At 43.7% G+C, this 24745-nt stretch overlaps 1 protein-coding gene across 1 annotated transcript in view; it reads right to left on the bottom strand.

The window, feature by feature from the left end:
- The window catches only part of EGFR (epidermal growth factor receptor), a 215023-nt gene that overhangs the window by 101107 nt on the left and 89171 nt on the right, over positions 1-24745 (bottom strand). The gene's annotated exons all lie outside the window — the stretch shown is intronic.

Raw genomic sequence — 24745 nt, 5'->3', positions numbered from 1 at the left:
CACATGTAAATCCATGGCTGATTCGTGTCAATATATGGCAAAAACCACTACAATATTGTAAAGTAATTAGCCTCCAACTAATAAAAATAAACAGAAAAAAAATTCTTTTCACATTGTACTTGAAAAAAATAGATAAATAAATAAACCAAGAGCACACGTGGCTTTCTCAAATCTGTCAGGCCTCATTTTTCCCAGGGCAATCTCTCCTTTCTAGCATGATTAGGTTATACTTTCAAGTGTCATATAAGGTTACAACAATAACCATGAACCCAAACACTCTTCCCCTTATTCCAAGTTGAGCAAACTAATAAAATACCTGAACTTTAACTTGGGAACACTTGTTTCCAACTTCAGATGCTTATCCATGTTTTGGGAAGTGCTGTGTGCATCTTCCTCCACACACCTGCTGTCTTTTAAACGTAAAATTTTAACAATACATGATTGCCCGGAGGATTATAAAGTTTACTGAGGTCATTCTCCATTCCAGTTATGTAATCCAGGGGCCAACCAGTCCAACCACCCCACTAAGACACTGACTTGTCATTGTGTAAATGGGATTAGATGGGAGAGGGAGGGACACACAGGAAGGTCTCCATGGGATTGACAGAGTTGATATAAATAAATTACCAGGTCTGATTACCAGCAGCCTGATTGAATGGAACTTGCCGGTGCAGAGTGAAACCCTGAAGAACCTGTGTCCCACTGTCCCAGGCCAGACCTGAGGGATTCCCAACAGCCTCCACCTCCGAGACGGTTTCCAGGAAGTCCTTCATATTTACAGATCTGTGAGTCACTCTGAAATCCTGTGATTGATTACACAGTCTACTTTTAAAAGATAGAAGAGATGAAGTAAGCCAGAAAGAAAAACTGCAATACAGTATGCTAATGCATATATATGGAATTTAGAAAGGTGGTAACGATAACCCTGTATGCGAGACAGCAAAAGAGACACAGATGTATAGAACAGACTTTTGTACTCTGTGGGAGAGGGCGAGGGTGGGATGATATGGGAGAATGGCATTGAAACATGTAAATTATCACATGTGAAACGAATCGCCAGTCCAGGTTGGATGCATGAGACAGGGCGCTCAGGGCTGGTGCACTGGGATGACCCTGTGGGATGGGATGGGGAGGGAGGTGGGAGGGGGGCTCAGGATGGGGAACACATGTACACCCATGGCAGATTCAAGTCAGTGTATGGCAAAACCAATACAATATTGTAAAATAAAATAAATAAATAAACAAAACTAAAAAAAAGAAGAAGAGTTAAAGTCTTAGGTAATGATAAATAACTTCTTTAACGTGATAGAGAACAATACATATTTGTTAAACAGAATTCATAGAAATGGCAACCATGGAATATTTACTCTGTGTGGGCACTGTGCATGGTGTTTCTGCAGTTATCCTGGTAGGTAAGAGCCTTCTTATCAAGCCTATCATGGGGTTAAGACACAATGCCTGTCAAGTGCCTGATGCACTTTCATTGAAATTAAAAAAAAAAATTTATTTGGCTGCCTCGGGTCTTAATTGTGTCACTCGGGATCTTTGCTGCATCTTGCAGCATCTTTCTATGGGGTTCCAGAGCACGTGGCCCATGCAGTTGCCGCACTTGGGCGTAGCTGCTCCTCGGCATGCGGGATCTTAGTTCTCTGACCAGGGATTGAACCCTTGCCCCCTGCGTTGCAAGGTGGATCCTTAGCCACTAGACCACAAATTGCCTGTACTTTTGTCTAAGTAGAGTCTTGGTAATATTTTAAGTTAGGGTATTTTTTGAAATTGTCTTAGGTTTTCAGGTAAACTTAAAGAATACTAAATAAAAGGCTGCAATGCATTATTTCTGTATACTTCCCTCCTCTCAAGAGCTGATATTTACATAGGTTGTAAAAATATATTTCATTCTTTCTGAAATGCCAAGAAAAGAACCCCACAAACATATATATTAGTACTTTAGATCTATTGGACATAGCTACCAAAGAAGAGAATATATTCTCCAATTATATCAAGTCCACTGGTTCCTTCTGATAAAAATTAGAAATGTACATTTAACAAAATACCATTTGTTTAAAAAACTGCTGAATGTCCAATATTAAGAAACTCTAATAAATAAACAGTTGCACATAGGTATAAAATTGAGTGCTCTAATAATGAAACATCTTTTTAAAATATTAAATGCCACAGAAAAATCTCAGGATATACTGTTAATGAGTAACAGACACTTATACATACTAGTCTGTTAATACTGATTGTCTGGATGGCAAGGTTTTATTTACTACAGTATACTTTTCTAATATTCCAGGATGGCCATGTCTTACTTTGTAAATGGAAGAGAAGGTATTAAGTGTGGAGAGAAGGGGACGTGTCATTCACAGTGCTTCTGGGGGCACTTGTCCCTGGGGACTTTCAAAGTCCCACACCCAGGGCAGGGCCCAGACCTGAGAACCAGAGGGTTTGGTGGGCCCGGCCCAGCAGCGTGTCTCCAGTGCTCCCAGGAGGCCCTCTTCAGTGCTCCCAGGAGGCGCACATGTCATGCTTTCTAGAAGTCTGTGGGCCTTTGGGTGGCACTTGAACGCCTCTTAAACAGTTCCAGAGCCCTACCACTGCTCTGCTTCCTACCAACTCACTTGGGGTCTTTGTCACAGATAAACTGCTTGTATCAGAACTGAAGTTCTATGAATATACAGGGCAACAATGTTGAAAAAAAGCTGAATTTCTGAGCTCTGGTTTTGGATCAAGAGTGAATGTGATGAAAGCTTTCAGTGAGTCTTTACTGGAGGCCATCCATTGAAAAAACATTGGAAATGTGGAAAGAAAGTTATTTACTTGTCTACAGGGCAAAAACATAACATTTAAACACATTACGGACTTTTCACACTCTCGGAGGTGAAGGAAACCGAAAGGAGCCCCCTGCCAACGCCCGGGAGAGCGAGAGCCGGGCACACGTCTCGCTGAGCGGCTCCCCGGAAGCGGAGCCGCTCCTGGGCGCTGAGGGCCGGACCAGGAAGCGGATTTCCGGGATGGAGACGTTTCCGGGGTGCTCACCGCGCAGGCGGCACTTACGCTGTCACGTTTAGTCACCGCGAGCATGAGAAGGGGTGAGCAGTGTTATCTCAGCGTGTCACCATTAGTCAGAATGTCTGGGGAATGAGCTGTTCCAGTTCACCGGACTTTCTGTGTAGCTGAAGGCTTAGGAACAAAGCCGAGTTCTGCGGGCCTTTCTACAAGGCGAGAATCACTGCTCTGCCTGGCCAGGAGGTCCTCTTAGGGATTTACCTCCAGGGTCTGGTCTGGTCATATCCCTTGTCTCACTCGCGACAGCGCGCTACTTTGGAGGCAAAAATTATATGGATATCCTGAGTCTATGGGGCATAATTTTATCTTCCACTGACGGCTGTTTCAGGGCCACCACGATGAACTGATACCTATCTTCAGAGGAGAAGCCTGGAACCCAGGGGCTTGGACTGCAGTTCCTGTGTGACTGTCTGAGTGTGTGCACGATGGAAAAACCACACAGGAACTGAAAATCAGGAGACGGAGCCAGGAGTGGCCCCGCCACGACGCTAGTGACCTGGGCTGGTTACACAAGCCCTCCGGACAGCAATTTCATTGCCTAACAAGGATTGTCATGACGTCACATTTCAAACAATTACTCACGTCCGCTCTTTCTTGTTTCACACTCTAATAGCAAGCCTCTTAGGTGACGGAGGCCCAGGTAGGCTTTCTGATTTGGATCTGTGCAGCCCTTCCTCAAGCTTCCCAGTCTGCCGCAGAGCCTGCCAGGGAGCTGCACGGGGCTCACTCTGAGGCCGTGTCAGGAGAGGCTGAAGGCCTTCGTTGACACTGACAATCCCCGGCTAATCATCTGTTTGTTTCGCCTGTGAATTACAGGTTTGAGCAACGGCCCCCTCCCATCAGCTGCCCGGACACCGGGCTGTTGTGTCCCCACAGCTGGCCCAAGATTCCCGGCTGCAGGATGCGGGGGAACAGTGAGCAGCAGCCCTCAGAATGCCCTCAAAATTGTGCTGGTGTCACTGTGAATACCCACGAGAAGCAGAAGGACGGGAAACTCAGTCTGTGCAGGTTTTGCATAATCCTTGAGGAGCCCACTGTGGCGCACAGGTCTAATGCTTTGTTGTTATTGTGGGGGCTTTTTCCAGCCCGAAAAGGAGGAGGTGAAGAGCAGCTGCCCCGTGGCCCATGAATCCTGTGCTCTGAGCAGCTGAGGGCTTTCGGGTCGAGCCAGGGTGGGCCTCAGTCACAGAGGAGTTCAGTTCCAGCTCCAGGCCTTGGTGTAAGCAGTCAAGCCCCCGCTGCTCCCCCCACCAGCCCCTGCCCCCTACAACAGGGTACTCTCAGTCTAAAGTGGACAAAAGCACTTGGCACATGCCTGGCAGAGAGGAATTATTACCAGAGGTACACATTTCACTCTTTCCCCATTTTAAAAACCTTTCCTTTCATTGGTACCACCCCAAGCCCTCCTAAATGTAACATTTCCATGGTGTTTACTGGGTGTGCTGCTAATGGGAGAGGCCAGCTGCTTCCCAGGGTAATATTCCTCTATTCCATATTATCTTATTTAACCGAACACATTTACTCTTGAGGTAAGGCCAGTGCACAAGGAATTTACCTCTGTAGGATTTTATTCAGTCTGGAAGGTAATAATATTCTTAGTGTTTTTTTAGACTACATTTTAGGCAATTTTAAACCTAAGACATTTACTGCTGCATTTTATTCAAGAAGCTGATAGGTCCTCCTGGGAGCCTGTCTGAATTGGTGGAAACAACAGGCTCAGGAAACTGAAATCCAAGTCTAATAAAAAAAAAAAAAAAGGTGTGAGGTAAGAAAAACTAGCAAGGGAGCAGGATGAAACCTGTCTCTCTGGGCAGCTGCCCTGAACCCATTACTGTGGGTTGAAATCACACCCTGGTTGATTAAGCCCAAACCACAAAGCGTCTAAAGAATGAAGCGGAGCTCATTCTGGTCACTTCACTGTCGGTCAGAGGAGCTGGAGGACCCAGCCAGCCAGCCCGGAGCACGTACTTGGTACCTAACCCATCTGGCAGGGTTCTTGGGAAGAGTGTAGTCAGCTGTCTGCTAGCATTCAGCAAGTCCAAATCCAATTTCTATGGCTTCTGAATCAGTTCCTGGGATATAAATGGAAGCAGGGGGAAAGGGACAATGATGCCTCCAAGAATAAAGGCAGTATAAGTCTGGAAACCCCCCAAAACTCCACTCACTGGAAGGAAGCTTTTCTGAAGGCACTTGAATCCCCTTCATTTCTGCATACTGCCAATGGAAAATGCAATCACTCCTTTCTTGGCTCTTGAATGCTTCTCTAGCTACTTCACACCTGGGCCCAAGATCTGCCAGGGGCCAGCTGGTCATTGTGCAGAGTCTGGTGGCGGATGGCCAGCAAGAGGCCGAAGAAAGGAAAGGGGAGCGAAAATTGGCCCCAAATTCGGTCTGAAAAGCGATATTTGAAATTCAACTTCCGGGTATGAACGGGAAGCAACGTGGAAATCCAGCAATTACAGGACTGAGAGTAGCCTGGGTCCTTGACTCTGTTCATGCAGATACATGTTAAGATTTAAGACAAAGGCCTATAAAAGATTGAGGGCAGTACTGATGCAAATCTTGGGAGATGCCCAACCTTGGCTGCCTTGCCCCTGGAGGGGTGGGAAGGCTGCCTGGAGACGGGGCTGTCCCTGCAGGGCTGGGCGGGCTTGGCTTCAGGGACACAGACACTGTGCTGCTCCCTCCGGGGGTCAGTGTGGATAGACTCACAGAGCCATCTCTCTCTGCTGAGACCTCTGTCTCTTTCTGTTAATTCTCATGAGATTCGTATGAAATCTCCACCAACTCTTACAGTGATAATATCACACCTCTTGATATCTGTTTATATCATTATATCTCGATATTTTTTATCTTTCTACTCCCCCTAACATACTTCCAAGGACTTCCTTGGTGGCCAAAATTCTGAGCTCCCCACACAGGGGGACCAGGTTTGATCCCTGATCAAGGAACTAGATCCCACATGCTGGGATTCCCTCGCAGCTCATTTGGTAAAGAATCTGACTGCCATGCAGGCAGCCTGGGTTTGATTCCTGGGTTGGGAAGATTCCCTGGAGAAGGAAATGGCAACCCACTCCGGTATTCTTGCCTGGGAAATCCCATGGAGGAGCCTGGAGGGCTACAGTCCACAGGATCGCAAGAGTCGGACATGACTTAGGGACTAAACCACCACCAATGTACTTCCCACATTTGGTCATCTAGATGACCATTCAGTGTGGAGGGCTAGCTTGCCAGATGTTCTGCACAGCAAATCACAACCAGCTTTGAGCAGGACCTGGCTCTCCTCTTCCTTCAGAAGTTCACTGAAGACCTATTTTGGTACTCATTAAAAAAGAGAATGGTTTTATATATCTGTTTTTGTTTGTTGAAATATCAAATAGGCCTTTTCATCATGCGAATAAACACACCCTCACAGTCCTAGGCTCAGTGGAGTAATAGAATCTGTCTTTTGAGACAAAAGTTTATACTTAAGCCAGGAGGAAGTCTCACTTTAAGGTCTGAAAAGGAATTAAGCCCTTCTGTGAAGGTAATTTTCCAACAATGACTCACATGGGAAAGAGAGGAAGGCACTGCTATAGGACCTGTCTAGTCTTGCTTTCTGCTTGGTCTCTGGTAACTGGCTTGCCTGCAATCAGGCACTGTGTTCTGTGCTTTGGTTTTTTGAAGATAGTCATGAGGCCATGCTTTAAGGCAGAAATCAGCCTGAAGTTACTGTTACCTGGGAACACAGTCCAACGCTGGAAGATATTTTACTCTAGATATTCCTTATAATTCTCCCGACAAGAATGTGAGTCTCCCACAGTAACTACAGTAAAATTTGATCCTTGGCAAGAATATGAGACCTTGAGGGTACATTTTGTTTGGTTTACAACAATACATTTGATGTTGAAAGAGACTTTAACTAACATTGCAGATCTCAGAATTCAATCCTCTGTGTACATTAATCTATTCCCTTTCTAACTTGCAAAGCAGTGGCATTTACTGCCTAATAAGGCAGCCTATTTTTCATTTGGGCCTTTACTGTTTGTCTTGCTAAATGCTGCCCCTCATCTTTCTTCCCTTCCAGTCACTCTCTATTGCTGTATCGTATAAATATGAACATTGACCAGTAACATTTCAATGAACATTGATCATGATTGTTAATGCCCTTTTTTGGTAAGTTCATTTCTGCATTTTCTGTTTTCCAAGCTAAAATGTAAGCTCCATGAGAGCAGACAGCTTGCCTGGCCTGTGTTCCTGCTGCTAAGGCAGGGTCTGGTTAGCACCAGGCACTCTGTACATCCTCCCTAAGCCCAGGAAGCCATGCTTGGAGTCCATCCCTGGCACCGCCCAGGTGGTGGTGCCTCCTTCAGGTGGAGTCCATTCCATGCTCTTTGCAGATTTGAGGATGGTGGTCCTTTCTGAGGCACCCTTTGATCCTCCTGTCAGGACTGAATAACTTCAGCTCTTTCAACTATTGTTCATGAAACCCAGGCAGGCTAAATCTCCTTGTTGTTGTTCAGCTGCTTCGCAACTCTATGGACTGCAGCATGCCAGTCTTCCATGTGCTTCACTATCTCCTGGAGGTTGCCGAAACTCATATCCACTGAGTCAGTGATGCCATCCAACCATCTCATCCTCTGTCATCCCCTTCTCCTCCTGCCCTCAATCTTGCCCAGCATCAGGGGCTTTTCCAAGGAGTCGGTTCTTTGCATCAGGTGGCCAAAGCACGGGAGCTTCAGCTTCAGCATCAGTCCTTCCACTGAAGGGTTGATTTCCAATAGGATTGACTGGTTTGAGAGTTCAAGGGACTCTCAAGAGTCTTCTTCAGCACCACAATTTGAAACCATCAATTCTTTGGCAGTCAGCCTTCCTTACGGTTCAACACTCAAATCCATACATGCTGATGTTGTTCAGTCACTCAGTCATGTCTCTTTGTGACCCCATGGACTGCTGCACACCAGGCTTCCCTGTCCTTCACCATCTCCTAGAGTTTGCTCAAATTCATGCCCATTGAGTCGGTGATGCCATCCAACCATCTCATCCTCTGTCATCCCCTTCTCCTCCAGCCTTCAATCTTTTCCAGCATCAGGGTCTTTTCAAATGAATCAGCTCTTGGCATCAGGTGGCCAAAGTATTGGAGCTTCGGCATCAGTCTCAGTCCTTCCAGTGAATATTCAGGACTGATTTCTTGCAGGATTGACTGGTTTGATCTCCTTACAATCCCAGGGACTCTCAAGAGTCTTCTCCAATACTACAGTTCAAAAGCATCAATCCCACAGCACTCAGCTTTCTTTACAGTCCCACTCTCACATCCATACATGATTACTGGAAAAACCATAGCTTTGACTAGATGGACCTTTGTTGGCAAAGTAATGTCTCTGCTTTTTAATATGCCCTCTAGGTTGGTCATAGCTTTTGTTCCAAGGAGCGTCTTTTAATTTCATGGTTGCAGTCACCATCTGCAGTGATTTTGCAGCCCAAGAAAACAAAGTCTGTCACTGTTTCCATTCTTTCCCCATCTGTTTGCCATGAAGTGATGGGACCAGATGCCATGATCTTTGTTTTTTGAATGTTGAGTTTAAGTCAGCTTTTTCACTCATCTCTTTCACTTTCATCAAGAGGCTCTTTAGTTCCTCTTTGTTTTCTGCCATAAGGGTGGTGCCATCTGCATATCTGAGGTTATCGATATTTCTCCTGGCAATCTTGATTCCAGCTTGTGCTTCATCCAGCCTGGCATTTTGCAAGATGTACTCTGCATATAAGTTAAGTAAGCAGCATGACAATATACAGCCTTGATGTACTCCTTTCCCAACTTGGAACCAGCCATTTGTCCCATGTCCAGTTATAACTGTTGCTTATTGACTCCACATGGTTATTCAGGAGGCAGGTAAGGTGGTCTGGTATTCCCATCTCTTGGAGAACGTTCCATGGTTTGCTGTGATCCACGCAATCAAAGATTTCAGTGTAGTCAATGAAGCAGATGTTTTTCTGGAATTCTCTTGCTTTTTCTATGATCCAGTGAATATTAGCAATTTGATCTCTGATTCCTCTGCCTTTTCTAAATGCAGCGTGAACATCTGAAGTTCTCAGTTCACGTACTGTTGAAGCCTTGCTGGAAGATTTTGAGCATTACTTTGCTAGTGTGTGAAATGAATGAAACTGTGCAGTAGTTTGAAAATTCCTTGGTGTTGCCTTACTTTGGGATTGGAATGAAAACTGACCTTTTCCAGTCCTGTGGCCGCTGCTGAGATTTCCAAATTTGCTGCTATATTGAGTGCAGCACTGTACCAGCACTATCTTTTAGGATTTGAAACAGCTCAGCTGGAATTCCATTACCTCCACTGTCTGTGTTCATACTAATGCTTCCTAAGGTCCACTCTACTTCACACTCCAGGATGTCTGACTCTAAATAACTGATCACACCATCAAAGTTACCTGGGTCATGAAGATCTTTTTTGTATAGTTCTTCTGTGTACTCTTGCCACCACTTCTTAATATCTTCTGCTTCTGTTAGATCCATACCGTTTCTGTTCTTTATTGTGCCCATCTTTACATGAAATGTTCCCTTGGTTTTTCTAATTTTCTTGAAGAGATCTCTAGTCTTCCCCATTCTATTGTTTTCCTTTTCTTTGTATTGTTCACTTAGGAAGGCTTTTTATCTCTCCTTGCTATACTTTGAAACTCTCCATTCAGATGGGTGTATCTTTCCCTTTCTCCTTTGCCTTTTGTGTCTCTTCTTTTCTCAGCTATTTGGAAGGCCTCCTCAGGCAACCATTTTGCCTTGTTGCATTTCTTTTTCTTGGGGATGGTTTTGGTCTCTGCCTTTTCCATGTACCTCCATCCATAGTTCTTCAGGCACTCTGTCTAACAGATCTAATCCCTTGAATATATTTGTCACTTCCACTGTATAATCATAAGGTATTTGATTTAGGTCATACGTGAATGGTCCAGTGGTTTTCCCTCCTTTCTTCAATGTAAGTCTGAATTTGGCAATAAGGAGTTCATTAACTGAGCCACCGTCAGTTCCCAGCCTTGTTTTTGCTGACTGTATAGAGTTTCTCTGGAGAAGGCAATGGCACCCCACTCCAGTACTCTTGCCTGGAAAATCCCGTGGACAGGGGAGCCTGGTGGGCTGCCGTCTATGGGGTCGCACAGAGTTGGACACAACTGAAGTGACTTAGCAGCAGAGTTTCTCCATCCTCAGCTGCAAAGAATATAGTCTATTTTGGTATTGACCATTTGGTGATATTCCTTTTGTAGAGTTGCCACTGGTGGAAGAGGGTGTTTTCTATGACAAGTGTATTCTCTTGTCAAAATTTTGTTAGCCTTTTTCCCTGTTTCATTTTTAACTCCAAGACCAAACTTGCCTGTTATTCCAGGTATCTCTTGACTTCCTCCTTTTGCATTCCTTTCCCCTATAATGAAAAGGACATCTCTTTTTGGTGTTAGTTCTAGGAGGTCTTGTAGGTCTTCACAGAACCATTCAACTTTAACTTCTTCAGCATTAGTGGTTGGGCATAGACTTGGGTTACTGTGATATTGAATGGTTTGCCTTGGAAATGAACAGAGATCATTCTGTCATTTTTGAGATTGCACCCAAGTACTGCATTTTGGACTCTTTTGTTGACTATGAGAGCTACTCCATTTCTTCTAGGAATTCTTGCCCATGGTCGTAGATATAATGGTCATCTGAATTAAATTCGCCCATTCTGGTTCATTTTAGTTCACTGATTTCTAAAATGTCAATGTTCACTCTTGCCATCTCCTGTTTGACCACTTCCAATTTACCTTGATTCATGAACCTAACATTCCAGGTTCCTATGCAGTACTGTTCTTTACAGCATCAGACTTTACTTTCACCACCAGACACATCCACAACTGGGCATTGTTTCCACTTTGGCTCAGCCTCTTCATTCCTTCTGGATCTATTTCTTTGCTCTTTTCCAGTAGCATAATGGGCACCTGCCGACATGGGGAGACCATCTTTTTGTGTCATATCTTTTTGCCTTTTCATACTGTTCCCACATGACTACTGGAAAAACCATAGCTTTGACTATACAGATTTTTGTTGGTAAAGTGATATCTCTGCTTTTTAATACACTGTCTAAGTTTGTCATAGCTTTTCTTCCAAGGAGCAAGTGTCTTTTAATTTCATGGCTGCAGTCACCATCAGCAGTGGTTTTGAAGCCCAAGAAAATAAAATCTGCCACTGTTTCCACTTTCTCCCCATCTATAGTGATGGGACTGGATGCCATGATCTTCGTTTTTGAATGCTGAGTTTTAAGCCAGCTTTTTCACTCTCCTCTTTTGGCTCTTCAATTCCTAGTTTTAATTTTAAAACACTAAAAGACTAGTTTTAGTCTAGTTTATCACCTTCTTAAAATGTTCATCTAAAACTCTCACAAACCTTTGACCAGATTTCATTTCCAGAAATTATCCAACAGAAACTAAAAGTTTATGAACAAGGAGACGACGTTTTCTAGAAATAAACTAAGTATCTAACAATAGAGGGTTGGTCAGACCAATTAGGGCACATCCTAATCCTGGAATACAGGGAAGTTATTAAAAGTCTAGACACAGAACCTGCTCAAGTTGTAGAATGAAGTTAAAAAGGAAATAAACTTTCAGAACACAATTACAACCATGAGTTATGAACTCTTAATTAAAAGTTAAAACATGAACATGATTCTATTTTTGTTGAAAATTCATTATGTATGAATTCACCCCTCTCCTCCTCTCTATATACACACATATATATGTCTCCACACACACACACACACACACACACATATGCTATATGAAATGCAAAAATTTGGGGAAAGTTATAAACTGCTATTTCTTGGTTTTGTGGGGAAATAGGTTTATGGAGATTTTTACTTAATGCCATATATTTCTCTTTTTTTTTTTTAATGCCATATATTTCTATAATTTTTGAAGTGTTAAATATATATATATATGTATATATATAAGTATAGTGTTACTTTGAATATCAGAAAAGCAATATGTTACTCCACTAGAGGTCTGCTGAGGGAAGCAGAGCAGGACCACTTTCTCCTTTGCTCTGAACACCAGCCATCCTTCCATTAACTCATAAGAGGTGCTCAGGGTGCCTTCTGAAACATAGGGAGTAAGTCTGTACCAAGCTTGCAGGCAACCACAGTGCCTGGTCTGTCCTTTAGGTCTCCTGGATCACACTTCACAGAGGAGTCTACATATAGCCATTTCCCATCACTCATGGCTTTCCTAGGCTCCTACGTGAAAAACAGACTAGCTCAGGATCAGAGAATTTTGCACTAGAAATGAATCAGAATATAGCTAAGAATCACCTTTTAGAAGTTCTTCCAACTTGAAAAGAGCTTTTGTTTCAACTTCATCTTTTAAGGATAATGACTGAAGGGAAAACACAGATCTTTGTAAGAAACCCAGTGGGATCCAGTAAAAAGATGCTTCATTCCAGTTATTCTTTGTTTATCGACAATTCTATGTATAGTAAAACATGGTATAACTGTAAATTTAAAATTTTCGTAGTTTGCAAATCATTTTTTGGGAAACATGCCTATCTTTTCAGTAGTTTGTTTCAGATAAGGGGGGTGGGAGGAAGGGGTTAGAAATCTTCTGAGTGGGCAAAACCTCTCCACGTGATGTATAGGCACTTGTGCCAAACCATCCTACAATTTCATAGGCAAACACTGTTCTACCTCCAAACCTGTGGCCTCAGGATTTGGAAGTCAAATGTACTCCAGATAAGTGGAATTCAGTCCTGTGCTTTATGATGCACTCTGTCCAGCAAGACATTGCTGGGACATTACAAGATGCTGAAAAATAGGAACTCTGATATTTCCCACTTGTTGCAGCATCTACTCCTCACATATTCCCTTCTATTGGGGGATTATGATGCTAATATCTCACATGAAATTCACTCAACATAAACATCTGAAACAGTAATACATTTTTATATCATTTAACTCTATAGGTGTTACTGAAAACAAAACTAAACCAAACCTGGTGGTGGGGGGGGTGTCTATATCACTATTAACAAGACCTAATGGATATTTTCCTTCACTGAAAAATCATATTCTTTTAGTGATTATTTGTTTGTCATGTAGCTTGACAATGGAAATGGAAAAAAATATATATATACCAAGTATCAGGAACAAAAAAATGGGGAGAAAGAGGAAGTGACAGATGGGAGGAAAACATTTGTTACAACACGAACTATTTTGTGTAAACAATGAGAAAGCCTGAGTTTTAGTAAACCAGATGCTGCCAAATTATGCTTCCTAAAGTACACTTTTTTCTGATAAAGCAGACTTGTACTGTTGGGAAAATATATATATATATATATGTATATGTATTACAAGCAAATATATCATACATATATTTAACATGTTTATTATGAAAATGAATTCAGGAACATTTGAATTGTGAGGGTTGAAGGGAATTCCATGGTTAATAGGGTAATGTCTTGACTCCTATACTTTTAACAAGATCTCTAAACACTACTTTTTAAAAACTGATTTAAAAATATGCATTTTATAATGCAGGTGTTGAGGAATAGTTGATAAACTATCACATTAAGGATATACCAGGGCTTCCCTGGTGGCTCAGCTGGTAAAGAATTCGCCTGCAATGCGGGAGACCTGGGTTTGATCCCTGGGTTGGGAAGATCCCCTGGAGAAGGGAACGGCTCCCCACTTCAGTACTCTGGCCTGGAGAATTCCATGGACTGTACAGTCCATGGAGTCACAAAGAGTCGGACACGACTGAGCAACTTTTACTTTCACTTTCAAGGATACCTATTGGTTACTGTTGTTGTTTAGTTGCTAAGTCATGACTGACTCTTTTGTGACCCCATGGACTGTAGCCTGCCAGGCCCCTCTGTCCATGGATTTCTCCAGGCAAAAATACTGGAGTGGGTTGCCATTTCTTCCTCCAGGGGATCTTCGCAACCCAGGGATCAAACCTGCGTCTTCTGCATTGGCAGGCAGATTCTTTACCCCTGAACCACTACAGAAGTCCTGAGATACAGAGATACAGCTGCAAATATGAATGGAAAAGACGGGTACAGCCCACTGGTGGGATTTCTAAGTAGGACGACACTCCTGGTGAATCAAGACCAGGGCTAGAAGTGCTCCAGCTCATTTCTGACCTGAGAGTGGCATGAACAAACAGCAAGCCCCCAACCAGTGCTGGGGAGGGGTTGGGTGAACATCCTTATTCATTTGCACTACCCAACCATGTAACAGCTGAGCCACCCCAGTCTCTGGGCTCCACATCTGAACAGTTTTCCACCTGCTCTCCAGAGTGGCTGTGGCCCTGGCTTTCTACTGAAGTGGCTGAGCTGAATCTTCTGGGGATTCTATGTACTACCTCAAATACCTCCTTTCCAAAGCTTTGAATTTTATTGTTTTCAAGAAAGAACTAAGAAATTCATGTGACAGACTTCTTATTTCATGCTTAAAACTTCTATTACTTATTTTTACCATCCTACTTCTTTCAGAGGAAAGAATAAAAATAGTTTTAAAAAACCCACTCATCAAATGCACATTTATTTTAAATTAAATCTTATTTGTCAAATGCGTGTGTTAGTTGCTCAGTCACATCCAACTCTTTTCGACCCCATGGACTATAGCCCGCCAGGCTCCTCTGTCCATGGAATTCTCCAAGCAAGAATACTGGAGTAGGTTGCCATTCCCTTCTCCAGGGGATCCTTCCTACTCAGGTATTGAACCCTCATCTCTTATGTCTCCTGCATTGGCAGGTGGGATCTTTCCCATTAGTGCCACCTGGGAAGCCCCATTTGTCAAATTCTACCAAAACAGCTAAATTAAAAATGTATACATTTGGAATAACCTTAAATATAAATGAACTTTAGAATAAAGTCAGGATTCTTTTTTCTATGCATGGCTCTGTACCCTGATGTGGGTGAACCTATGCCCTAAGATGTACCTGCATGTCATCAGCCCCTCTGGAGTCAGACATGGGGGGCCAGCTCTGCGCCCTCACACTGACTGCGCCTCGTTCACTGCACACACCACTATGCAGGAGCTGTTTCCATGATGAAAAGGAGAAGCAACTCATGTCTACATATGGGCACTGAAACGACTAGACCCAGGCTCTCCTTCTTTACTCCTCAACTTTACTGAGCAATAACCGGCAAATCTAATAGACTTCAAGCATATGAGTGATGCTTGATACATACACACACATACATTGACAAGTAATTACCAAGATCAAGATCATATCACATAAAGTCATGTATCTGTGTGATGGCAAACCTCAAGAATACAATGCTGTGTTATTAACTGCCGTCAACCAAGCCACCTGTTAGATCCTCAGAATGAACTCCTCTTACGACGGAAAGTTTTTACCTGTATCTCCCCATCTCCCATTCCCTCCGGCCTAATTTCTCTTTGATCACAGAAGGTAGGTCTAACACTCTATTTTGTAAGAAAGTTATAAATTCCTGTCTTCTAACACAGAAAACTGACTTCCAAAATCCCTTAGAATAAGATTTTTTAAAAAAGGAACAACAAATGAATTAGTTTCCCCTCCAGTTCCTGAAGGAGTGAAGGCGCAGCCTTTCTTTGGTTTCCCAAAGTACATGAAGCTATATTACAACCAAATGTCTTATTCCTGCCTAAGTTCCTGACATCACAGGAGACAGCTAAAAGTAAGCAATAAGGGTAAAGATGCAATAACCACAAGCTCATAACAATAATTGAAAATGCTGATTACACTCCAAATCCTGAAATCCAAAGTAAATATCCACTGTACAATTAATTTTCAAAGGGGCATCTTTGTAGTGTAAATTGACCATATTAACCAAAAAGAGTTGTTGCTGATTATTAATTCTGTTTCTATAATGGAAACGTTTACTAACCCAAATTCCTTCCCTGACCTCCACTTTTCTTCCATTTGAGTAGCTTTCTGAGAGCAGTTGATCTCATTTGTTTTTGATCAAATGAAGCTAAAGTATAAACAAAAAATGATTCTAAATCACTTTCCCTGAAAGGCTGCCCACTTCCTACTTCACTGGAAAAAAAACAAAGAAAAAAATACAAAAAACAGACTCCACAGGGTCACTAACACGGGTTTTGAATGAAAGGAGTCAGCACTTCCCTGAGTTGCTGGACTGAGCCCTGCCTACCCATGGGCAGGAGCTGGGAGAAGAAGGCAGATGGGCCAAGGTGGCTGCGACCCGGCACGGCTGGCATCTCTGCCCCAAGAACACAAAGCAACGCCAACCACTGTGGACCACGCAGTATATACTGGGTGCCTGGTAGGTACTGTGCACATCCTCGGAATTCTTAAGATAACCCTCCATAATTGGCCCTAGTTTTTAATTTACAGTTGAGAAAAATGAGACTCAGGGAGATGACCTTGCCACGAGGCTTCCCTGGTGGCTCAGATGGTAAAGAATCTGCCTGCAATGTGGGAGACCCAAGTTCAATCCCTGGGTTGGGAAGATTCTCTGGAGAAGAAAATGGCTACCTATTTCAGTGTTGTTTTCTGGAGAATTCCATGGACAGAGGAGCCTGGTGGGTTACAGTTCATGGACCTGCAAAGAGTCGGACATGACTGAGCAACTAACAATTTTCAGCAAGGTCTTAGAGCATGTAGGCAGCTGGGGTGGGATTTAAATCCAGCCCGTCTCAGCGTTCAATGTGACTTCAAATCTCCATCTACCACAACTTACTAGAGCAGACTTGCAGATGAGCTGGAACCAATGTGTGTGGCTTCAATCCAGCTTGACAGGTTATCACCAGTGTGGCCTTGGGATATTTATGTAGACTCTCTATGCCTCAGTTTCCTCCTGCTGAATTGCTCACAATGTCTTTTGCCATGGAGGGTTGTTAATGAGAACCTAAAGCTCACATGTGAGTGCCTATCACAAAGTAAACATTTGTTAAACATTTCCTATTTTATTAGCAATAGATGTTCTTTCAGCATGTCTCAGATGCTTCTGAGTAGGCATAAGCACCACAGATCCTATATACTGGGTTTTGATTCGGACAGAAATTAACACTGCTGTTTTTAATATGAGCATAGGCACTTCTACCCTCCGGCATGAAAACATGAAAGTAATGTAATGTAAGCAATAAAATTTTAGAAACCATATAATTCAATAAAAATTAATTTTCGTGAATTAAAAGATGTGAAGGTCTTACACAGCATCTTTGTTCTTGCAACTAGAGATGATAAAACCTGTATGAATAGTTCCCAATCAAGAGACAGTTCCAGAATATCTGTGAATTTTTTACAGGATTTTATTCTGTAGAAGAACATAGTCTGAGGCCTAAATTTCCTTGACAATATTCCTTGCTCAGATTCGAACACTGCCATCCACTGGTACCTTGTTCTTCCCAGACACTCCACCTGCATAGCTCTGTCTATATAAACTTCCTTCCTCAGACTGGGCTTCAAGTGAAATATGCCAGCTTTCAACTCCATCTCTTAATGAGACACTACAGGTTCATGAATGTTTGATTAATGTTGCAAACGTATCTTTAAAAAATGCATTAGAAAGTATTAGGAAAGTAGAGATATTTTAAGGCATATTACAATATGAATTGCAATGAGACCATCTAGTTAACTAAGCCATAAAATTAATTAGTAAAGACATGGCAGCTGATAGGATTTCATGGATTCCCATAGGGTAAACAGAGCCTGTTGACACAGTATTGATTTCTAAGCAGTTGAGGGCAGTAGAGTTAACCACGTACAACTGAGTCTTGGTCAACATCCATACCTCAGTGTGGTAAGTAAAGTCACAGAAAGCACTATGAAACACTGGGAGGCTGAACTGTGTGGCAGGCTTGGATCCCAGGAGTCCTCAGGAGGCTGAAAGAAAGGCGTGTTGATAACAGTACTAATTTAAAAGGGACAAAAGATAAGTGCTTTACTCAGGTGCCCAAACCCCAATACACCAGGGTAGCTGCGAGAGGGCAGGCGTCGTCGGGGGCTGCTTGGGAAGCACTGGGTCCCTTGGGCCGGTGACAAAGTGTGACAAGAGCCATCACTGGTTGCGGGGAGGGGGCTGCTTGGCCTCAGGAAGAGGACGTTCAGCTGTCTTTAAACTGGGGGACTCGCATGAAGAAAGAAGGCCTCCTGTGTGGTGTCAGAGGACCAGAAGAAAGGTGAGGTGGGGACACGGATACTGTGATAATGACAAAAATCATTCTTTTTTAAATTACTAGAGCTATAGAAAAAGGTGGCACACAGACAGTCTCTGGTGTGCTGAGGTCCTGCCATCAGCAGAGTTCAGATGGACCCCAATCCCGAGGTTCCAGGCGGCCTGGCTGCCACTTCCTGTCAAGTGTCCCCCGAGCCCAGGACCCCAAGGCCTCGGTGCTCCAAGAGGGCGGAAGCCGCAGTCCCCTTCCTGGGCCTTGCTCGCCGCAGCTGTGAGCGGGGTCACCTCGGTGCACAGCTGCTCTGAGACCATTTAGAAAGCAGACAGCTGGGGTGGGGAGGTGCGCCTGGAGGCACAGCCTCTCCTGGGGGCCCACCCACCAAACCCAGAGGAGCTGGCCAGATGGAATCAACCCTGCTGTTTACACGGAACATCCTTGCTCACGGGGGAGGGGAGTGCATGACGCAGCTGTGATTGGATCCCACACCACACAGGAGCTGGGCCTTCCTGGACCACTGCATCCAGCTAACATCAGCAACAGGCCGGGAGCAGCTCCGTGAAGGCTTGTGATCTTCCAGCGTTTTCCTTTCCTGAGGTGCTCAAGTCCCTGCTCAAGGAGCAGGCCGCCCACGGAAGGCCTGGAGGTGCTGCGAGGCTGGCTGGCCCCACACCGTGGCCACCCAGGCCACAACGAAGGCTGACCTCTTCCTGACAAACCTGGCTGGTGTGCAGGGCTCCTAGACCCAGTGTCTCTCAGAAAAATGCTAAAAGATTAAAATTGTGAGATGCAGCCCACCTTGTGGAGCACAGGCAGACCCCAGAGACACTGCAGGTTCCATTCCAGACCAGGCAATAAAGTGAATATGGCAGGAAAGTAAGAACCAGGAGTTTTTGCACTCCCAATGCATACTAAAATTATATTTACACTATATGGTAGTCTAGTGGGTATTCAGCAGCATCATGTCTAAAAAAATATACATAGCTCAATTAAAAAATACTTTATTGCTAAAAATGTTAACCATCATCTGACAAAGCAGGGTTGCCACAAATCTTCAACTTGTAAAAAAAAAACTCAGTATCTTTGAAATACAATAAAGCAAAGAGCAGTAAAATGTGGGTCTGCTCATATGTGTAAACACTGGTGCATTTAATGTATTGGTTCCATCTCTGAGATTTTAAGCAAGTCATTAGCCTATTTTCTTCTATTAGAAATATCCCAGTTATAATATTAAATTGCGAATGGACGTCCTTTGCTTTTATTTTTTTAATTCCACATCTGTTCACAGAAGTTGGCAGAAGGCATGGGAGAGATTGTGAAATCTGTGCTTTCTCACGAGTCAGATGCTGGAAGGGGGCACACAGAACCATCAGCAGAAGATGGCCCCCACCCTTGCCTGCCTCAGTGCAGGCACAGCCTGGGCAGCCTGTCCTTGGGGGGGCCACAGCTGGGGACAGCAGGGTACCCCTCGAGAAGGTGGCTCTGGCAGCAGCGGGCTCTGCAGCATCTGGTCACAGCTCTCAAAGGGACGAAGTGCAAAGCGCTCTCTTCCCACCTTTCGCCTGAATTCTTCCTGTGCCTCTGGGACCAAGTGTCCTCCTCAGCTATTTTGAGCAATTAATTTAATCTTCTCATAGAAAGGAATGTTGCCCTCACTCTCAAGGCTTGTACCATCACACTGACTTCCAATTCTGAAAGCCAAGTGGTGGCTTTTAATTCTTAAAAGAATGTATCACTAAAAAAAACTACCCTTTCCACGGACCCAAACAAAAGTGTCAAATGGGGCCATTCCACCCCAGAAAGGGCATCTGTTAGAGCATCTGAAACATCTGTTTAATCGATGAGACATGGGGAACGTGGACCACGATCTTCACAGCATTCCAGGAATGGGGCTGCGATCCACTGAATTCCAGAGAGTAAACCAGCAGAGGACAGAAAGGAAACCACGTGTGACCACGTGAGCACAGGTTAGCAAGAACATAGGACTACTTCTAAAATGACTTCCACTTCCTCTTTGAGGCCACGGGAGGAAGGAGGGAGGATGGGAGGGGACAGGCACTTGAGAAGCACCTGGAGGGCCACACGCTGTGCTGTGGGGACTTTCTCCGGCCCTCACCTGCTCCCCCTGGAGACAGAGCTCCCGGAGCAGCGACTGCTGCGTGGAAATCAGAAGGTGCGCGTCAGGAATCAAATCACTTCATAATCAGCTCACAGACAACACCTTAACACCTTCTATGGGTTACTTGTTCACATATTATTTCAACACCTTGTTGAATATTTTTATCAATTGAGAAAACTGAAGCTTCAAATTACAAAGGACGGCTGCTTGGAGGGCCATCTTGTTTAAAGTAATTCAATTATTTCACTTTTATGCTGTTGAAGGGACATGTTCTTCGAAGCAAACTTGTATTATAGATAAGCAAACAGGAAAAGAAGATAAAACCAAAGATCTTCATAGGTTTTTGTATTTTTAGAACTATTTGTATAAATACCTGGCAGGTGGGGAATTTATTTATAAAAATGGGATTCTACTGCTAATTTTTCACTTGCCTTTTTTTATTACCAAATTTAATAAATTGCCAGATTTTTTTTCCATTTATTTTTATTAGTTGGAGGCTAATTACTTTACAATATTGTAGTGGTTTTTGTCATAACCCTATATGCAAAACAGAAAAAGAGACACAGATGTACAGAACAGACTTTTGGACTCTGTGGGAGAAGGCGAGGGTGGGATGTTTCGAGAGAACAGCATCGAAACATGTATATTATCTAGGGTGAAACAGATCACCAGCCCAGATTGGATGCATGAGACAAGTGCTTGGGCCTGGTGCACTGGGAAGACCCAGATTTTTATTTTAATAAATATTTATATACAGAATACTTTTTACTAGCTGAGGAATATTTCATCATGTAGAGAGTCAAGTTATATATTTAATGCATTCTCGACTGTTAAAAGGCCATGAATGTTTCCAGGTCTTTAGAAACACGTTAGTGGCTGACACGCTCGCAAGGAGGTGAACAGGTGTGCTCCTCCCCTGACTGCGCTGGTCCCAACCAGGCCAAAAATTGGTTATTCAGAGAAATACACGCTCTTTAGATGTAGGGTTGGAAAAAAAATCAATGAGCTTTCTGTTTCCAATAATGCTACCTACACCCTCATTTTTAAAGCAAAGGGGATTCTCTGTTTCAGCAACTACACCATCAAGGCAAAGGGCAGCTCTGGGGTCTGTCCTGGAAGGAACACCAATTTTAAATAAATGTTACAGTAGTTATTACTGTGAGGCATGATTTGAGAATATTTTCTCATTACATTTTTAATTATTTTCAAACTTCCTATAACAATTAACACTTCTAGTTAGAAAAATAATAGAATCAATTTCATTTTGAAGTTTGGGGAAAGATCAGAGTATAGAAGGATATAGGGCTAAAAACCTTTTTAGAGGTGCGTGTGTGTGTGTGTGTGTGTGTGTGTGTGTGTGGTAGTCACTTGGTTGTATCTGACTCTTTCCACCCCATGGACTGTAACCTGCCAGACTCCTCTGTCCATGGAATGCTCCGGGCAAGAGTACTGCAGTGGGTTGTCATTCCCTTCTCCAGGGCATCGTTCCAACCCAGGGGTCGAACCTGGGTCTCCCAAACTGCAGGCAGATGCTTTACTGCCTGGGCCACCAGGGGAGGCCCTTACAGGTGCTTAGGGGCATACAAGTGCATCACTCCTTTCTCTCACAAGTGGGAATGTCCTGTGGCTGTTACTGGGCAAAGTACAGACTCTGTCTTGGCTGTTGCCCACCAGGCACGCTGATCTCCTGAAATCTCTTTACTCCGGTGCAGGATCCACTGGTGGCCCTAGAAGAGGACACAGGCTCTATGGGTCCTGAGGCTTCTGCATAGAGAATTAGGTACAAAGTGAAAGTGAATACTTGGAATGAAAAGTCACAGGATAATTCCTTTATGCAAATTTCATAAAATATAAAACCCTGCCAGCATACAGCCAGGACCTCCCAGGGCCTTGGAAGGAGCTTCAGTTTCATTAGCTTTATAATAAATCCCCTTCAGGTGAGTGTGGGTGTTTGCTTATCCATTTGTTCCTTGATGGATAGCTGGGCCGGTCAGTTTTACTTTGTTTTGCTGTGGGTGGGAGGTGTGAGCGGGAGCTTTGTCAACTGAGCTCACTCTCACAGTGGCTGTGTTCCCTGCCTGCTCCTCTGGATCTGAGAGCCCTTAGACCATCAGGCAAGGAGCAAAGAGGAGGCTGGGGTCCTGTGTTCCAGGAAAGTGACTCAGACCCCCTCAGGTTCTGTAGATCTGGGCAGCACACAGAAGTCTGCCTTTTAACAAGTGTTCTCAGGAGTTTCTTTGCATGCTAACATTTTAGAACTAGTTATTCAAGGAAGATAAGGGGACAACAGAGGATGAGATGGTTGGATGGCATCACCGACTCAACGAACTTGAGTTTGAGCAAACTCCAGGAGTTGGTGATGGACAGAGAAGCCTGGCGTGCTGCAGTCCATGAGGGCGTCATAAACAACTGGACACGACTGAGCTAATTCATGCTCCAGAAAGAACTGAACTGAACCAATTCACGCTTCAGAAAGAACACAGGCTCAACCTCGGGAAAGTCATAGTCTCTCCTGCTTCCGTTTCCTTATCGGGCAAAGGAGGATGATACTGTGCATCTGGAGGCCTGGGGAAGAGCTGGGGTATTGAATTTACATTACATTCATTCCATTGCACTAGCTCCATTGCACAAGTGCGATACAGGCAGTTTATTAACATCTAATCTTGGCAGAACCTCCAATAACTTCATGAAGGGAGCAGTCAAGAAACACTGCCGCCCCAGCGCCCTGCCCAGCCCCCAGAAAGGGCATGGCCATCACTGAGAGCCACCCTGGAGCGGGCAGTGAAGACGCAGCCAGACTCCACCACCAGTGTGAGGGAGACAGAGGTCTCTTTTTCCAAGGGAATTGATACGTTTCTACTCAACAAATGTAAAACTGGAAGCTGCGGAAAGAGCAGCTGGGCCTGGAACACATGATCAATTAATTTATATCCAAGTGGGAAAATATTTTGGTTTCCTGCTCCTGGAGATCATGGTGCTTCATATCTTCCTGCAAGTAAAATATTCAGAAATAGAATTTGTTTTGAAATAATAGGTAATCTCTGTCATCTAATTCCCATAGCTTGGTAGAATTTTTATAAACAAGCAGAAAAACTGGGCTTAAATGGCAAAGACCATGACATGGTTTAGGCTTTTGTCCACTGGTGTGCCAGAGTTAACTCAGAAGCACACCTCCCTGTACACATGGGTATATCTTACAAGATTCTGTGTGGTTAATATAACTATATAACTGGAAAACCAATGACAAGTTTAAAGTCTACATTTTACCAAGATTTACAAAGGAAATTTTATCTAAATTAGCAGAAAAAACAGGGCTTCATGTTGCAGGAGGACTGAGAAAGATTGTGAGGGTGCTTGTGTGGCTTATCAGAGCAGATGTGTCTGGCCAGCTCGACCAAGCATCTCTCCACACTCGGCAGCAAGTGGCCTGGATACTTTCAACACAGCCCACAAACGTGCGTTAGAGAAGGGAGGCAGTACCCCGAGAACATGAGGAGGAACTGTGGCTCCAGACAGACGACCAGTTTCCAAACCAGACATGGTAGGTAAGTTTTAGGGTAAGTTTTAGCCTTTATACAGATATACAGGTTTTGTGAAGTCACTCAGTCGTGTCCGACTCTTTGCGACCCCATGGACTGTAGCCTACCAGGCTCCTCCTTCCATGGGATTTTCCAGGCAAGAGGACTGGAGTGGGTTGCCATTTCCTTCTCCAGGAGATCTTCCCCACTTAGGGAATGAACCTGGGTCTCCTGCATTGTCAACAGGTCAACAGGTTTTAGTCTTTACTAAAACTGGACTTCCCTGGTGGCTCAGACGGTAAAGCGTCTGCCTACAATGCAGGAGACCCGGGTTCAATCCCTAAGTAGGGAAGATCTCCTGCAGAAGGAAATGGCAACCCACTCCAGTAAGCTTGCCTGGAAAACCCATGGACGGAGGAGCCTGGTAGGCTACAGTCCATGGGGTTGCAAAGAGTCAGACATAACTGAGTGACTTCATTCACTTCAAAACTGCAAAAGAAGGCTTCCATAGAACATCTGGAGAGATGATAAAGAGAGACTGGGGATCAGAAGGAATACTAGAATTTAACCAGTAGAGACGAGGGGTGACATTCTTATAAGAGGGGAGAAGTCTTCATTGTGAAAAAATGAAAACAGTATGAGGTGTTCATACAACCCTAGCTGCTCATTTTTTTTTTTTCCAAACCATAGTGCAGGCAGACCTCGGAAGTTTTTTGGTTTTGGTTCCAGATCATTGCAATAAATTGAAAATCACAATAGAGTGACTCACACAGATTTTTTGGTTTTCCGGTTATATTTACACAATATCATAATCTATTAAGGGTTCAATAACATTATATCTAAAAAAGCAATGTACGTACTTTAACTCAAAAATACTTTATTGCTAAGGAAACAATCCCATTTACTATCACAACAAAAAGAAT

Source organism: Cervus elaphus, chromosome 24, assembly GCF_910594005.1.
Source record: "Cervus elaphus chromosome 24, mCerEla1.1, whole genome shotgun sequence".
Lineage (NCBI taxonomy): Eukaryota > Metazoa > Chordata > Mammalia > Artiodactyla > Cervidae > Cervus > Cervus elaphus.
Note: the sequence above shows the minus strand (reverse complement) of the source record. Positions and strands in the feature narration are given on the sequence as shown.